This window comes from Mustela nivalis, assembly GCF_964662115.1.
Source record: "Mustela nivalis genome assembly, chromosome: 3".
Lineage (NCBI taxonomy): Eukaryota > Metazoa > Chordata > Mammalia > Carnivora > Mustelidae > Mustela > Mustela nivalis.
The window spans coordinates 49,996,400-50,013,128 of record NC_139022.1 but is presented as its reverse complement, the minus strand read 5'-3'; the positions used below and the strand labels follow the sequence as shown (position 1 = coordinate 50,013,128).

General features: G+C 39.0%; 1 long non-coding RNA gene across 1 annotated transcript in view; it reads left to right on the top strand.

Moving 5' to 3' along the window:
• LOC309861153 overlaps window positions 1–16,729 on the top strand; it is a 292,958-nt gene that overhangs the window by 139,397 nt on the left and 136,832 nt on the right. The window contains exon 8 of the long non-coding RNA XR_014309785.1: window positions 14,412–14,652. This is a non-coding gene — a long non-coding RNA (uncharacterized lncRNA). The remainder of the gene's footprint in view (window positions 1–14,411; window positions 14,653–16,729) is intronic.

Sequence of the window (16,729 nt, the reverse complement as noted above, 5' to 3'; positions counted from 1 at the left end):
GATTCTGTTAGGAAAAAAAAAAGGTGACATTTACTTGGTCATGATTTAGAGAGTAATTACTGTAAATTATTTTTAAAAACAAAAAAGCCAGAGCTGTCAAGTTTTCCTGATAAATTTCAAGTTAGACCAACTTGAACTTGTGTTAGACCAACACATTCATTGGCCCATCATCTTATATGTATTTGTTTTTATTATTGTTAAGGGAAAACTATTAAAAAATAGTCTGGTCCACATCTTCCAGGTAACAAGTGGTCACCTTGACCTTGCTCTTCAGAGTCTTGTTATTTGAGACCTTGTATTTGAAAAATGTCTGGAACTGACAACGTTATTGATGTGTAGCTCACTTTCTGCATTTTCATTAATTTATCAGAAGTGGGTTTGATGTCCACAGAAATATGCTAGAAGGGGTTTTTAAACTATAGTGCAATGTTCTCTTTTGTTCTTATTTTAAAATCTTAACTGTGTAGAAATAGTTTTGAACACACTATCACATTTAATTATTTATGGGATAATAGCAAGTTTAGACTACAGTTAAAGAAAAAGAAGTAAAGACTAAAAATCTAAAATAGACTTCGCCACATTTTCAACAAGCCTGGCACTTTTCTTTTTTTGTTGTTTTTCTTTTTTTTTTTTATTGTTGGAAAATGTTTCTAGGGAACCACAAATGAAATGAAGTTAAACAGAGAATCACATTTTGGATGTATGTGGAGTAAATATAGCTCTTTATTTGTACTCTTAAGAGACAAACCATATCCTGCCTTGTATTATTTTTATTTTTATCATATCATATTTTTTGTCAAGACTCCAAATCCTTTGAGAGCTTATAGACCTACTCAGGGTGTAGCCAAGTCCTTGACACATAGGTGTGTTGATAGAGGATAAATGGATAACTCAAGTTGTACTTCGCATCTGTATCACCAAGCCTAGAATCATGTTTATAGTCTGTTGGAGGAGAATAACTTGTTAATGATAGCACAAGATAGGATGAAATAAATACTTTAGTAATAATACAAGCGAAATGATGGTGAAGCCTAAAGTAGAAGTAATAGCCTTAATTTGGGGATGGAGGAAGGAAAGGGAACTGGGAGTCCCTCACAAAAGGAAGCCATACTGAGCCTAAATCTGTAAGGATCAGGAACATTTGTGCAGGTGGAGAAGGAGGAGGAAACATGCATTTCCAGCCTGGAGGCTAGATAAAGCACTTCCCATATGGGGACTAGAAATCAGTCCCATTAACCTGGAGCTTATTTCCCTGGAAGGAGCGAGCAGTAGGGTCACGTGGCTCTGAGGCGTTCAGACTTTGTTCTGCACAAGAGGAGAGCCAGTAAAGATTTCTGAGCCGAGAAGTAACATACTGTGAGCTGTAAGATTTAGGAAAATGGCTCCGGTATCAGCAGACGGTATCAGGGTGGGTTGAAGCCAAGCCAGGTTCTGCAAGGGAGACCTGTGAGCCTCTGAGGCAGGAGTGGCTGAGAAAGGAGCGGGGGAGGGAAATATGGGACACACTGTGGGAGCACATGGACACCAGAAACAAGCCTGCCATTGCCTCCTCACAGCAGAGGCCTTCCTCTTCCCTGCAGCCCATTGTTAACATCTCTGGAAGGACCCACAGAAATCCTCTCTCACTGCATTGGCTCCTTTCTCTTTCCCCTTCATGGCACACTGGGCTCCACCTAGGTAGATCGCTCCATTCTTCGTGCTCTCACATCGCCCTCTGATTCTGAATATTTTATTTCCTATGCTAGATGTATGGTTCTCTTCTCTCCAGTTTCTGAAGATCTACTCAATTTTTATTTTTTTAAAAGATTTTATTTATTTATTTGACAGAGAGATCACAAGTAGGCAGAGAGGCAGGCAGAGAGAGAGGAGGAAGCAGGCTCCCCACTGAGCAGAGAGCCCAATGCGGGGCTCCATCCCAGGACCCTGGGATCATGACCTGAGATGAAGGCAGAGGCTTTACTGAGCTACCCAGGTGCCCCTACTCAATTTTTAAAAACCCAACTCAAATGATGTCATAGATGTTTTCCTACCATACCTCTCCTGTCCTGCCTCCCCCACATGCTGCTGGATATAGTTGCTCTCTCCCTGGCCTCCTAGGGCAAGAGGTTAACCTGTCTTTTATAAAGTTAATCACCTGACACCATACACCTATCAGAATGACTAGAATAAAAAATAGAGACAACTCTAAATGCTGGTGAGAATGCTGAGAAACGTGATCATGCATACACGGTTGGTGGGAATATAAAATGGTACAGTCATTCTGGAACACAGTTTGGAAGCTTCTTTAAAAAAAAAATCTAAACATTAAACTACTCTATGACCCAGCAATTGTGCTCCTAGGCATTTATCCCAGAGAAATGCAAGTATATGGCTCACACAAGAACCTGTACATGAACGTTCATGGCAGCTTCATTTGGAATAGCCAAAAGCTGGGATCAACCCAGATGTCCTTCAACAGGTGAATGGTTAAATAAACTATGGTAAATCATTCTATGAAATACTACTCAGTAATAAAAAGGAACAAAGTGTTGATCAATGCAATAACTTGAATGAATCTCTAAGATACTATGCTTAGAAAAAAAGAAAGCCAATCCTTAAAGATTATATACTGTAAGATTCTTTTTATTAACGGTTTTGAAATGACAAAATTTTAGAAATGGAGGACACATTAGTGGCTGCCAGAGTTTAAGAATAGGGGAGGAATATGGGAGAGAAGTGGGTCTAGTTGTAAAAGGGCGACACAACTTTTGTAGCAATGGGCTTCAGTATCCTAACTGGTGGTGGATAGAGGAACCTACATGAGTGATACAACTGTGTAGAGCTCCACACACACCCAAGTGGGTCCAAGTAAAACTGGTGAGATCTGAGTCAGATGGGAGGATTGTATCAATGCAAATATGCCAGTTTGACCTAATATAGATTTACAAAGTGTTACCATGAGAGGAAATAAGGCAAAGTACCGAAGAAGTCACTTTGCATTATGTATTACAACTATATGTGATTTACAATGATCTCAATGAAATTTAAACAAACAACCAATGAACCATGATTACATGGGACTGAAAATTGGTTTACATGACTTTATCCTTGAGGGCAAGTACAGTGGCTCATATTTTTGTACTCTTAACCTGTTGTAGGTTGACAGACATACAAGGGTGCACAATTCATTATTGCTAAGTGAATTAATTTTGGAGATCAAAGAGAGTGAGGAGTCAAAGAAGTCTGACATTTCTATTCTGGAGTACTGGGAAGAGGATGATATATTTAAAAGACATGAATACAACTCAAATTTGAGTTGAGGTAGATAAGGCCTTTGTCTCTCTCTCTCTCTCTCTCTGGCATTCTCACTCTTTTTTCTTTAAGTGTTGAATTTGAAATGTTAGTGGTATATCCAAATGGAAGTATCTAGTAAGCAGCTCAAAGTATTTCTATTGTCTCTAGTATTCTAGCTAAACAACAACCATTCTAGGTGTGATGTGACTTTATGATTCAAGGATTTAAGCACCTCAGTACACTTCTTGCCAAGGACTTAATAAGCTTTCATAGTCTGTTATCTTTAATACTGGATATTCTACCTGAAACCCCCAAATTCAGATGAAGTTGTCACATTCTGAATAGTTTTTTCATTTTATAGCTGAAACCTATTTATTGATTTTGATCCTGATATTGAATTTGAGTTTAAATTCTTAACTCTTTGTCAGAGGGATTATTAGATGATTTTCCTCAAATCTAAGGCATAGGTGTTGCTTTTAATTAAATATCTGTTAAAAATGGACATAAGAATATTTGGCATGAAATCAAAACATTAGTCAATGGGCAAATATAAATTCAGTTACATATACTATTCTTTTTTTTTTTAAGATTTTTTTTTTATTCATCTGACAGAGATCACAAGTAGGCAGAGAGGCAAGCAGAGAGAGAGGAGGAAGCAGGCTCCCTGCTGAGCAGAGAGCCCGATGTGGGGCTCGATCCCAGGACCCTGGGATCATGACCTGAGCCGAAGGCAGAGGCTTAACCCACTGAGCCACCCAGGTGCCCCTACATATACTATTCTTATATATCACTTTTAACATCACTTTTTAGGAAACCTTTGACTGTAAAACTAGGGTATAGGTTTTAGTATCACAGATCTAGAAAGGAACTTTTGTGATCATCTAGTTCTAGGATCATATCCTAACTATCTTGAGTAGTAATCAGTATTCTTCTTGACAATCTCTAGGCATTTATATTACACATGTTCCTTCACTCATTTCTTGAGGTTTTATCACCTGGCTATTCATAAGAGTTCTTATGTCCACATGAAATGGTTTCTTTTGGCAGAGACTATGTTGTCTTCATTTTTGGGCTTCTGCAATCTCTTATTGGGTTAGGCAAGGCAGTGCCCATATGATGTGTTTATTGATTGAATCAATGGCTAAAAAATGCTTTAACTTTCTCCTGTCTAGGAGAAAGTCTAGGCCGTTAAGGAAAAGAAAATCATAAAATCCCTCCTGATTATGAAGGAAAGATAATAATCAAGTCAGCCCTTAGTTTTCTCCAAGTTAAGTAGCTTGAATTAATTTAATCTTTTCTCATAGAACCTGATCTCCTTTCTTAATTAATAATCCTTACCATTCTCCTTTGAATCCACTTCAGCCTTTATACATCCTTTAAAAATTTATCACCGATTGGACACTCCCTTCCTTGGAGTGTCCAATCAAAATATATCAGCTTGGTTACTTTGTGACTTATGCCAATTATTTGTTACCCAGTTTTTCTTGGGGCACACAACCCTATGGCTCTTTCTGCCATATTGTAGAATGTTTTGATATGCCATATTGTAGAATATTGTTTTGATAAATATTTGTTGAGTGGGTTACTTTGGTAACATTAATATTTGGTCATTTTAAGATTTGGTCATGTTGTATACCTTTCTCTTTGAGAAAAGGGTACCAAGCTCTGTTCTTAACTGGCCCAATATCTTACAGATGTTAATGAAAACATCCCTTTCTGCTTTTACTCACAGGGCAAAGGAAACAACTTTTTGACAGCCACAGGTTTTTGTAATTGCATCATTGTGACAATGAAACATTTCTACCAGGTCTTGTTTACCTTCCTGATCCTGTCTTCGTGATACCTTCTTTTTTTTTTTTTTTTTAAAGATTTTATTTATTTATTTGACAGAGAGAGATCACAAGTAGGCAGAGAGGCAGGCAGAGAAAGAGGAAGGGAAGCAGGCTCCCTGCTGAGCAGAGAGCCCGATGCGGGACTCGATCCCAGGACCCTGAGATCATGACCTGAGCTGAAGGCAGCGGCTTAACCCACTGAGCCACCCAGGTGCCCTCATGATACCTTCTTATGAAGAGCCTCATGTGGTTGGATTCCTGGTAGGCCCATGATCAAGCACATTTGAATTCTAATGGTAAATGCTTATGTTGACACCTTTGTGCAATATATGATATCCTATTACCTTCTTAAAAACATGAATGTTATTTACATTTTTGGATTTTTAAATTTATTGGAAAGCTGAGACTGTGTTTCACTCACCTTGTACTTTGTAAAAGGACTTGCAGAGTGGACATGCAAGTTATTTGTTGAAGTAAGGGCTCAGTGAGTGAATGCCTTTTTAAACCTATATGAGTTCAGTGAAGGTGGAATATTTAGTTTTACTAAAATAGCAAACAATAAATATTTGCCCATTGATTGAAGCTGCTATTCTTATACCATTGATGTAGCAAACTTGGCAAGTGTTAACATTTTAGCATTCCGGGGTTCTATTTAACTTATAGCTTGTCATTATACCAAATAGACATTCAGAACTTTCCCATTGTTTCCTAAACTGGGAGTTGACCCATAGGGAGATCATGGACTGTTGTCAGGAAGTCACAGAGATGGCAGCCCCAGCGCCCTGAATAGCTGCTTGGGGAAGAGGCAGTGAACCGTGGGTGACCCAACATTCTCTACCTACTGCCTCCCCTCGGGCTCTTCCTCCTTTCAGATGTGTTGTGATACTGAGAGGGAGACCAGAGCTACTGCAGAATTTGTAGGATGAAAAGTGAGCTTACTTTTTTGGAGACAGTTGATATGAGTCATGGAAAACCCAGAGGAGTTCACAGGATGGAAAAAGTTTATGAAGTCCTGGGGTGACCTCAGGCTGATGCTAATTGAATTCCCTTGACAAAGTATCTTAAATGATCTAGAGCAGTTACTGTTTTTAAATGAGTGCAGGGAAAACAGTTTTCCCAGGGAGTTTTGTTGGAGACCGAAAGGTCACACAGATTCTGCAGTTACAGTCATGTGCACAGCTGGCTTTGGATTAAGTGAGGACTCAATCTAAGGGATCTGGAATTAGAAGACTTGAGTTTGGCTCAGTGATTGTAATATTCTTATTAGCTGAGAACAGTGTGATTTCACTTTAGCATCAAGTCTTAAAAATATGTCAAGCAAAACATTTGAATTTCTATTTTCTTTAACAGAAGTTCAGGATAGTTCTATACATCTACAGTCCATTAATGATGGGCAGCAGACTTGATTTGTTTGTGGCATCCCAGGGTTCAGACCTTTACCTTTCTCTGTATTTTACACCCCTCACAGAACAACCTCACCCAGGTTCATGATTTCTACCATCCCTGTAGATAGGATTTTCTCAAGACAGACACAGTTAAAAAATAAAATAAAAAATTATTAAATTAATTATTAAAAATTATTTATTTTGAAATAAATAAATTATTTAAATAAAGAATTTAATTTACTAAAAATAAATAATTTTTTATTTATTTGAATAAATAAATTATCTGCTTTCTGGGGAAATTATTAGTAGTCCCCTGCCTATCATTCTCAAAAATACCCTATAAAGAGTGCTTCTTTTGAACTCTAGACTGATGAGTCTTCTTAGACACCTCTACCTTGATATAACGTAGACACTTTACCCTCAACACACCAATACCAAACTAACTGTATCCTGTAACTAACTGTACTGAATTAACTTTCTTATATTCCTTGCCTCCCTTGACACTCCCCAGCTCCTGTGATCTCCATATGCATGTCCCTCCCCCATTGAAATCCATGGCCCTCTACTCCCCTTGAAATTGTTGCCCAGAAACTTTCTGGGTGTTTCTTCTCTTTCTTTGAGGATTCTGGGTAGATTCTTGCTCAGTCTCTTCCCTCCTAGTCCCACTATCTATCTGAATTACTTCAATGTCCCTGTACATGACTATGGCAAACACCACTGTTTGCCTACCCCCAAAGCCATCATCAGCTCTTAGGTTTTCTTCGCAGACAAATAAAATCTGCCTTTGTTCATGTGGGAATATGCATGGCTCCAGGAAATGAATGGAGCACAAATACTGGTGTTTTCTAATTTGCTGGTTACTCTGTGGGTAATTCTAATATGCAAACAGGCATGGCAACCCTGGCTCCAAATCCATCACAGCAATCTCAGATCCCTTTGTGATTGTCCAAGGATGCTCACACAACCCAATTAGGGAATTTTTACTAAAATTTTCTGGGAAAGCTTTGCTCTTATAAAAAAAAAAGAATTATACAAGAAAAAGTCTTCTTGCCCTTTACTTTCCTTCTTTTTTGGATGCTCTCCGATGAGGATGCTTTTAGCTGTTGTAGCCATCTGGAGACTCTGAAGTGGTAAGTCAACCTGCTGAGGATAGCAGGATAGAAAAGGGTAAAGATCCTGGGTCTCTGATGCTACTGTTGAGTCTATAAATCTGGAACCCAGCTAACTCTGGAATTTAAGTTAGGAAAGCATAAATATTATTAAGTTAAAATCACTGTGTGGTCTTATGTATCAGTTTTTTTTTTTCAGTAGGCTCCATGCTCAATGTGGGGTTGAAATCATGACCTTGATATCAAGACTTGCATGCTCTATTGAGGTCTTATGTATTTTGCTAAAAGAATGCTTACGATAGAGTGCCCCATCTAACTTCCTAGAGGCCAAAACTTTGACCTAGAGGTCAAAACACTTTTTCTGTAAAGGGTCAGATGACAAATGTTTTAGGCTCTGCGAGCCATAGAGTGTCTGTTTACAATTACTGAATGTTGCCATTATAGCACAAATGCAGCCAGAGACAATATATAAACTAATGAGTGTGGCTGTGTTCCAATAAGTTGTTACTTACACAAATAAGCAGACAACCAGATGTGACCTATGGCTGTAGTGGGGGGACCCCTGACCTAAATCTCATTAAGAAGTAGCAGGGAGGGGCGCCTGGGTGCTCAGTTGGTTGGAGCCTCTACCTTCCGCTAGGGTCGTGATCCTAGGGTCCTGGGATAGAGTCCCGTGTTGGCTTCTCTGCTCGGCAGGGAGCCTGCTTCTCCCCCCACCCCTCTCTGCCTGCCTCTCTGCCTACTTATGATCTCTGTCTGTCAAATAAATAAATAAAACCTTAAAAAAAAAAAAAAGAGAAGTAGCAGGGAATCAGCCTCTAGAGGGCTAACTACATCTTTTGCTATTTCTTTTCTTTTTTTTTTTTTAAAGATTTTATTTATTTATTTGACAAGAGATCACAAGTAGGCAGAGAGGCAGGCAGAGAGAGAGAGAGGAGGAAGCAGGCTCCCCACTGAGCGGAGATCCTGACACGGGACTCGATCCCAGGACCCTGAGATCATGACCGGAGCCAAAGGCAGTGGCTTAACCCACTGAGCCACCCAGGCGCCCCTCTTTTTGCTATTTCTTGAGCAAGATAAGATTAGCATTCTCATGTGGAACACTGTAGTGTAGGAAATTACTGCAGAATTGGGAATTGAGTAGGAGGGATGAAAAGAGAAGTGTATAACCTAGACTCAAAAGGTAAGAGAAAGGATTGTGTGGCGGCAAGAACCTTAGACAGGACTCCCATAGAGGTTTTACGTGGTCATTAGTACTTCCAGCGATCTTTGTGTCATGTGAGTAGAGAGAAGGAGACATTACCTATATCATCAAAAGTTTTATGGGATTTCCTGGAGCATCAAAATCTATTTTGACTAAGAACTTCAACCTTTGTTACTTGGAGAGAGAAAACTTTTCTGGTGTGTATAAATGACAGTGGGAGGACAGAAGGTATGGATAAGAATCTGATTTATCAGGTTGGGCTACTGAATGCACAGACTTTTCTTCCTGCAGCAATTTTATATAATAATGGGACAGTTTTTGCCATAAGATCTGGTATTCCTTTGATATAGGCACCAGCTGGCTTTAACTTAACAATTCACACATGTTTTGGAGGTAACCTAACAGGTACTACCTGACTAGTACGAAAAGCCTTTGCTGGGATTTGGTGGAGGTACTCAGCTCTGTGTTACTAGAATGTATGAGGTTTCTAGATGGATAGTGAAACTCATTAGGGTTCCTGGTAGAAGAGAAAGAGCCCATCTTTCAGGTTCATAAGTTGTCCACAATTGTCTAAGTAAATTGGGTAAGATTACTTTTCTCCCCTAATTTACCATTAATGCTACTATTGCTTATTTAAATCTGAATCCATTTGTATAAAAATCATGGAAGCACAATGGTTACCTTTAGGGGGGAGAAATAAGAGGTTGGGGAAGGAGGTCAGGAAGTCTTCATTTTTTATTGGGTATCCTTGTGTAATATTTGGAAATTCTATCTGCCTATATTACTTTATCCAAAAGATTGAAGAATAACCTCTATTTTAAATACTACTGGATGTATCTGTGTCAGTAGGTTGGTAGATGAAGGTAGGAAGGTACACTGTGAAATTCATTTCAGGTCCTGATCCCTGCTAGGGACAACAGTGTATTCTCACACATTTAGCTGTGGCCAATGTTTATGCCTATTTTCAAAAGAATGCACACATCGTGCCTTGCCTATTCACACAGGTTACAACATAAACACTGATAAAACTACATGCCACTGATCTATGAAACTCATCCTGAGACTTAATAGCTTGGTAACATCGATCCCAGGAAATGGAGTTGTGAGGGGACATGAACAAATAGCAGTTTTAAAGAAGAAAGAATCAGTAAGTTTTGAGGCAGAAAAGTTATGGAGTTGATGTTGAGCTAATTAGTAGTGGAGGAGAATTAAGAATCCATACCACCATAGAACTGCAATGATGTGATGTGATGGAGGTGTTAGCTAATACCACAGTGGTAATCATTTTGAAGCACTGACATACCTTGAATGTACTGCAGGTTCACTTGCAGGCCACTGCAAGAAAGTGAATGCCACAATAATAGTCACTGGTTTCCCACTGCATATAAAAGTTATGTTTAGGGGCGCCTGGGTGGCTCAGTGGATTAAGCCTCTGCCTTTGGCTCAGGTCATGATCTCAGGGTCCTGGGATTGAGCCCCACATCAGGCTCTCTGCTTGGCAGGGAGCCTGCTCCTGCCCCCCAACCGCCTGCCTCTCTGCCTACTTGTGAACTCTTTCTCTGTCAAAAAAATAAATAAAATCTTTAAAAAAAAAGTTATGTTTATACTATACTATAGTCTATTAAGTGTGTAATATGATTATATCTAAAAAAAAAACAATGTGCATCCCTTAGTTTACAAATGCTTTATTGCTAAAAATTTCTCATCACCAGTTGAGCTTTCAGCAAGTTGTAATCTTTTTGCTGGTGGACGGTCTTGCCTTGGTGTTGATAGCTGCTGACTGCTCAGGGTGGTGGTTGCTTCAGATTGGGGTGGCTGTGGAAATTTCTTAAAGTAAAACAACAATGAAGTTTGTTACCTTGATTAGTTCTCCCTTTCACTAATGGTTTCTCTTTAGCATGTGATGTTATTTGATATCATTTTATTCGCAGTAGACCTTCTTTCAAAATTGGAGTCAGTCTTCTCAAACCCTCCTGTTGCTTTATCAACCAAGTTTATGTAATATTCCCAATCCTTTGTTTTCATTTCAACAATCTTCACCAGGATTAGATTCTTTCTAAAGAAACCACTGTCTTTGCTTATCCATAAGAAGCAGGCCCTCATCTGTTAAAGTTTCATCCTGAGGTCGTAGCAGTTCAAATAGAATAATAATAAAAAAAATTTGGAATGTTATGAGAATTACCAAATAGTGACACATGGACATGAAGTGAACAAATGCTGTTGGAAAAATGGTGCTGATAGACTTGTTCTACAAGTCTTGCTACAAGAGTTGCTACAAACCTTGGACTTGTAAAAAACTCAGTTATCTGCAAAGCGCAATAAAGCAAAGCCCAATAGAATGAGGTACACCTGTATATAAGTGTATCAAATCAACACATTGTACATCTTAAACTTATGGAATGTTGTATGTTAATGATATCTCAATAAAGCTGGAAAAAAAAAAGAATTGGTACCAAAAGTAAAGAGGTATAGAAAGTAATTGAATCCCTTCAATATTATTGCCATTATAGGGAAGATGTGTGGATTTTGCTGAAGTCCCTAGAGTTCCCCCAGTGCAACTCCCGTCTTGGGATTCACTAGTTTCTGTTCTTGGATTCCCGGGAGATATCTGTTTTCGTTTCTTTTTATAATTAACCCACTTTTCTTGACTTAGCCTGAGTGAGTTTGTGTTCTTTTTTTTTTTTTTAAACAAAACAAAACAAAAATAAACAAACCTTAATTTAAACTAATTGAAATTCCTGCTCTGAACTTTAGTCATTTTCTCCCAAATGGAATATCTCCTTAGCTAGACAGTCTGACTTAACATTACCACCCTTAATGGCTACACCATGAATCATCTCATGTTGATGGAGAATATATAAAACAACTCCAATATTCAAATGATATTTCAAGATCAAAAAGTAAAAAGTACAAATGATATTACAGGTTTAATAGAAAAGACAGAGTGAGAAGGAGAGGTTATTGAGTATAAGAGGAAAAAGTACAAAGAATCAGCCAGGGTCAACACCGAGAGAAACTGAAAATAGACTTTCCCTGTCTAAGTCTCTCCCTACCTTCTCCAGGCACACATTTTGCCTTTGATTTCTCTAATTTTGGCTTCCATAGCCAATCTTGTTTGACTTTCTAGTGTTAAAACCCATCTTTCTCCATGTACACCTTGTCTCCATACATCAAAAAAATTGAAAGATCTCAGATAAACGATCTAAATAGAACCTAAATTTCTAGTGCTCAAGGAATTTGAAAAAGAAGAAAAACCCCAAAGTAGAGATGTAAGGAAAGACTAAAGATAAGAGGAGAAATAAATGAAACAGAGAACAGGAAAACAATAGAAAAGGTATATAAAACTAAGAGTTCTGTTCTTGAAAAAAGATAAACAGAATTAACAAATCTTTAGTGACACATTATATTTTATTCCCAGGTTGAGATGCTTATAGACCCCTAAAAGGTAATATAATTAATGAAACAATAAGGAACAGACTTTATTGCTTATGTAAGGTATTTTTCAATTCCACAAAAATGTACATTCTGTTTCAGTCAAGACAGCTAACTGCTGTAACAACCAACCTTCAAGTCTCCGTGGCTTAACAGAATACGTTCTCACTCATGTTACAGAGCAGAGTACAAGAGGGAGCTCTGTTCCTTGCTGTCGTTCAGGGATCCAGTCTTCTTCTGCTCTGTGGCTCCACCGTCCCATAGTCTTCCACCAAATCATTTCATTTGACTAGAGGAGAAAGTATGAGAAAAGTGGATCCATTTAAGACCCTTTCAACCTAAGGGATGTGTTACTTGTTCACATTCCATCCACTGAAGGGCTGGGAAATGTAGAGTCCAGGAAGAAGAGAAGGACAGAGATGTAAACATACTTTGGGAAATACATGCAGAAATACTAGAACTGAAGCAATGGAAATCATTCAGAGGTTTCAAAGGGAAGGTTTCACAGGATATGTTTGGCCTGTAGATTAATTTCTCTTAGCCCAGTGCTCTTAAAATGTGAACTGGAGTGTTTTTAAATAGGCATGCATTCTCCAATTTACCACTGTTCCCAGTGCTTCCTATCTACCACTCATGACCCACTCTGCACTTTTTTTTTTTTTTTTTTTGGCTTAATCCCTAGAGGCACTTGTGTGATCTGGAATGAGCCCGAGTGTCTTTATTTTACCGGTGGTGATGAAAGAAGTATTGGGAGGAGGTGAATGAGGAGTGACATGAGAGGTAGGAGGCAAGAAAGGTAAGGAGCTGGGCCTGGAAAGAAAGAGCGTAAGGAAGTAGGAAATCAAGCACTAGTAACATGTGTAGGAAAAGACCAGGCCAGTCCAGCCAGGGCTGAAGAGTCCTCTGGATTAGTAGGTAGATAGCAGAAACTTTCTTGGCTTACACAACACCACTTCCCTTTCTTCATATTGGTAGGTTCCAGAAGCCAATGTCCACAACTCTGACTATTAAAATGCCAGATACTTGCCTCCCTGCATCCCTTGCAGCTAGGGGTGCCCCTAAAACACACTTGCAATGAGACATGAAGGGAAATGTGGTGATTCTTGCCTTATGTAAAGAGAAAAATGTATAAGCAGTGTTTCTGCACACTTTGGGTGCAGTTGGGTGGAGGCATACAGCTCTCTTAGAATCATGGGGCAACTGGCTGGAAGATAGAAGTCAACGTGTAGAAAAGCGCAGAACAGAAAGATGGAAAAAGGGTGGGTCTCTGAGAACATTAATGAATACTGAACAAATACCAGGCCTGCCCAGCTTCAAGCTTTCTGGTTATATGAAAAAAGCAAAACGAACAAAAAGACAAAACGCAAAAACCCTTTATTAAGGCTACTTTCTGTTGGATATTTTGCCAACTATATCCCAAAACATCCTAACTGTTTTACTCTGTTTTACATCTCACTGTACAGTGAGAGCAGGTCCAATAGAGTGGTGGGGATAGAAAGTGACAGCTATCGTTGAGGTCCAGTTAAACTGCATGTGAAGGAAAGAGACAATGGCTTGGCTGTGAAGGAAAGAAGAGAAAGATGAGATTAAACCTAGAACTTTCTTCTACAAGGCAGTATATGTGGCGGTGAAGGGTGTAGACTCTGGATTCAGAAAGACACTGGCTTACATCCCAGTTCTACCGTTGGTTAGTTGTGAACTGATTATTTTCTCTCTCAGAGCCTCTGTTTCCTTGTCTGTAGAATGGGGATGAAAGTAGAACACACTCAGAGGATCGTTGTTGCAAGACTTAGGTGAGTTCACATGGGTGAAGCCTGGGGCCCAGCAAATGTTTAACACATGTTAGCTATGATTTAGACCATCACCGATCTTTTAGCTGTTTATGTCTTCTCTTGCATATCTCCCTCTGGATTGCCCCATACACACCTCAGACTCCTGGTGCCTGCTCTCCCTCTCCTTCCCACCATATGCTCTTCATTTTTGCTAATTAGAAAAACTGTCTTGGATGCAGCAGAAAGACATGTGGCATGGGTTGTGTGAAACTGGATGTTTGGGCTTGGATAGATTTAATTCACAGAGTATGCTATGTGCTGTCTGGTTATCCAAGGAACCCAATAAAAGCTGATCTCATCCTACTGATTGAATTTGCTGACACGCTTATCATTTCCTTTTACAGTTTTTATGGTCCAGAATGACTCTGTTGCCAGCATCTTCTGATAGGAGGAATTACTTTTCCAGGCAGTGCAATCATGCTATTTATCAAAAGAAACACTGGACAATCAGAATGGACTTCAGAGCTGTGTCCTGACCCATCTGGCCAACTCTCGGCAAGAAACTTCTTTGTTCTTTAGAGACTGAGATTTATCCCCAAGCACTAACAGAATTGAAACGGAAGAAGTTGGAATTATTCGTCTTTGGTATGTACACAATAGCTTACTATTTATGCATACGAAGGGACATTTTTAAAGGAAGGAAGCAATTGTAGAATGTTTTGTCCCTGCCTTCACTGACCTTTCTATTTTAACTTGCTCTTTTTACATGAGGGGTGTTTTTACTGTGTTTATGAAGCTGTGTCTATGAATACAAACCCCTTACGTATTCATTTATTTAATATTTGCTGAGTGCCTACTATGGTTCCCGCATCATTTTAGGTGTTGTGATACTGTAAGGTTCCTGCTCCCAGGAGGCTGAGCCCTGAGCTTGGGGTACATGGTAGGACACACTTGGGCTGAAGGCACTGAGGTGCAACAAAGGAGAATATTCCAGGAAACAAACGGCAAAACTGTTCTGAAGGGAACACTGGATATAAAACCTACATTTCTTAAAGTGTCAAGGATACCATAAAACAAATACCAGTTTTTCTATCCTGCTATACATTTCACTCTAGCATTAAAATATTCAGAGCTCCTATTCAAGTCAGAAGCTGTTATACAATCTCTTCTGAATGAAGGTAGCAATGATTCCTTACAATGTAGCTTATTATATGAAATTAGGGAAATCTTAGGCCTCAAAACAATATGCACCATAAAATCATGGTATAACGTAGTTCATCTATACTTTGGGGGTTAGCTCAGTTCCCCTCAATTATCATTATAAAAAGGTTTCACTCCAACTAGAAGAAAGAACAGCTTAATTTGTAAGAGTTCTATATGCTGCTGCCTTAGTTAAACAAAGACAGAAAAGCAGGAGGATGGAATGTGGATTTGGTGAAATGCTGGCATAGAATATAAAGCAGCAGTGAATCCTTAATATGAATGCATTTCGCTCTAATAATTGCAGGTGAAATTAACTATTTTGGGGGGAGAGTAATAGGAATGAGTCAATTCTATTTCAAATTAGCATTTTGATGTGAGGTTTTAAGCATTTGTAATTCCAAGTTAAGAAACACAAAATGTGGCATTTTTCATTTTGGGTATGAATTTCTATGTTTATGCATACTGTTTTGACATGTAATACATATTTTTTTAGTATAACTATTTTCCTTCTCAAGCATTTTTTTTTTTTAACTACATCCCTACCTGAATTATCCTGCATCCCTTACATTAGTCCCTAGACTTCCTGAAGGAGTCTTCATGTTAATCTACTGATCCTATACCCTAATTAAGGTCCTCTTCAGGGATTTTAGAAATGGGAATAAATCCCCTTCTGCCCCTCTGGCTCTGAATTGTTGAGGCTGTAAAATGTGGTACAGGGGGCAGTGTTAGCATCCTTATTTCTTACTATGTGGTGTGGTCTGCAGAGTCCAAGAGAAGATGAAGCATGAGCCCAGAGGAGCAGGAGGACAGACAACAAAAGCCTTGGTTCCATTTGTTCCCAGGGTCAGTGCCACTTTTCTGTTCTTGAATCATGTAAGACACCCTGCTATCCTGATTTCCCCTTTTTGATTAAACTAGTTCAAGTTGGGTTTCTATCACATGCAACCAAGCAATTCCTAACTAGCACAATCACTCTTCTCACTGCCCTTTATGAACTCTTCAATTAATTCAGGCTCTTCATCCTACTTTCTTTTTTTTTCTTTTCTTTCCTTTTTTTTCCTTTTCTTTCTTTCTTTCTTTCTTTTTTTTTTTTTTTTAAGATTTTAGTTTTAAATAATCTCTACACCCAATGTAGGGCTCGATCTTACAATTCTAAGATGAAGAGTCACACACTCTTCCAGCTGAGCCACCCAGGTGCCCCTCTTCATCCTACCTTCTAAACCTCTTTTGTGGTCCTGTGGTCACACCCCTGCATTGAGATCTTCACCATTCTCTCCCCTATGGAAGCCCAATCCTTAACATCATCCAGCCCAAGTTCCGCCTGCCCTGAACATCTTTCTCTAACTACCTGTGCTTTCTCTCTATGTTCAGAACTCATGTAGCCTTTGTTCTCATTATATGCTCACTGGCACTTTGTTTTTTTCCAAACCGAGCTCAACTCCTTGAGCACTGAGGCAATTTATCCTACCTTTGTGTCTCTCCACGACCTTAAATATTGTAAGTGGTTGGTTTTGATAGA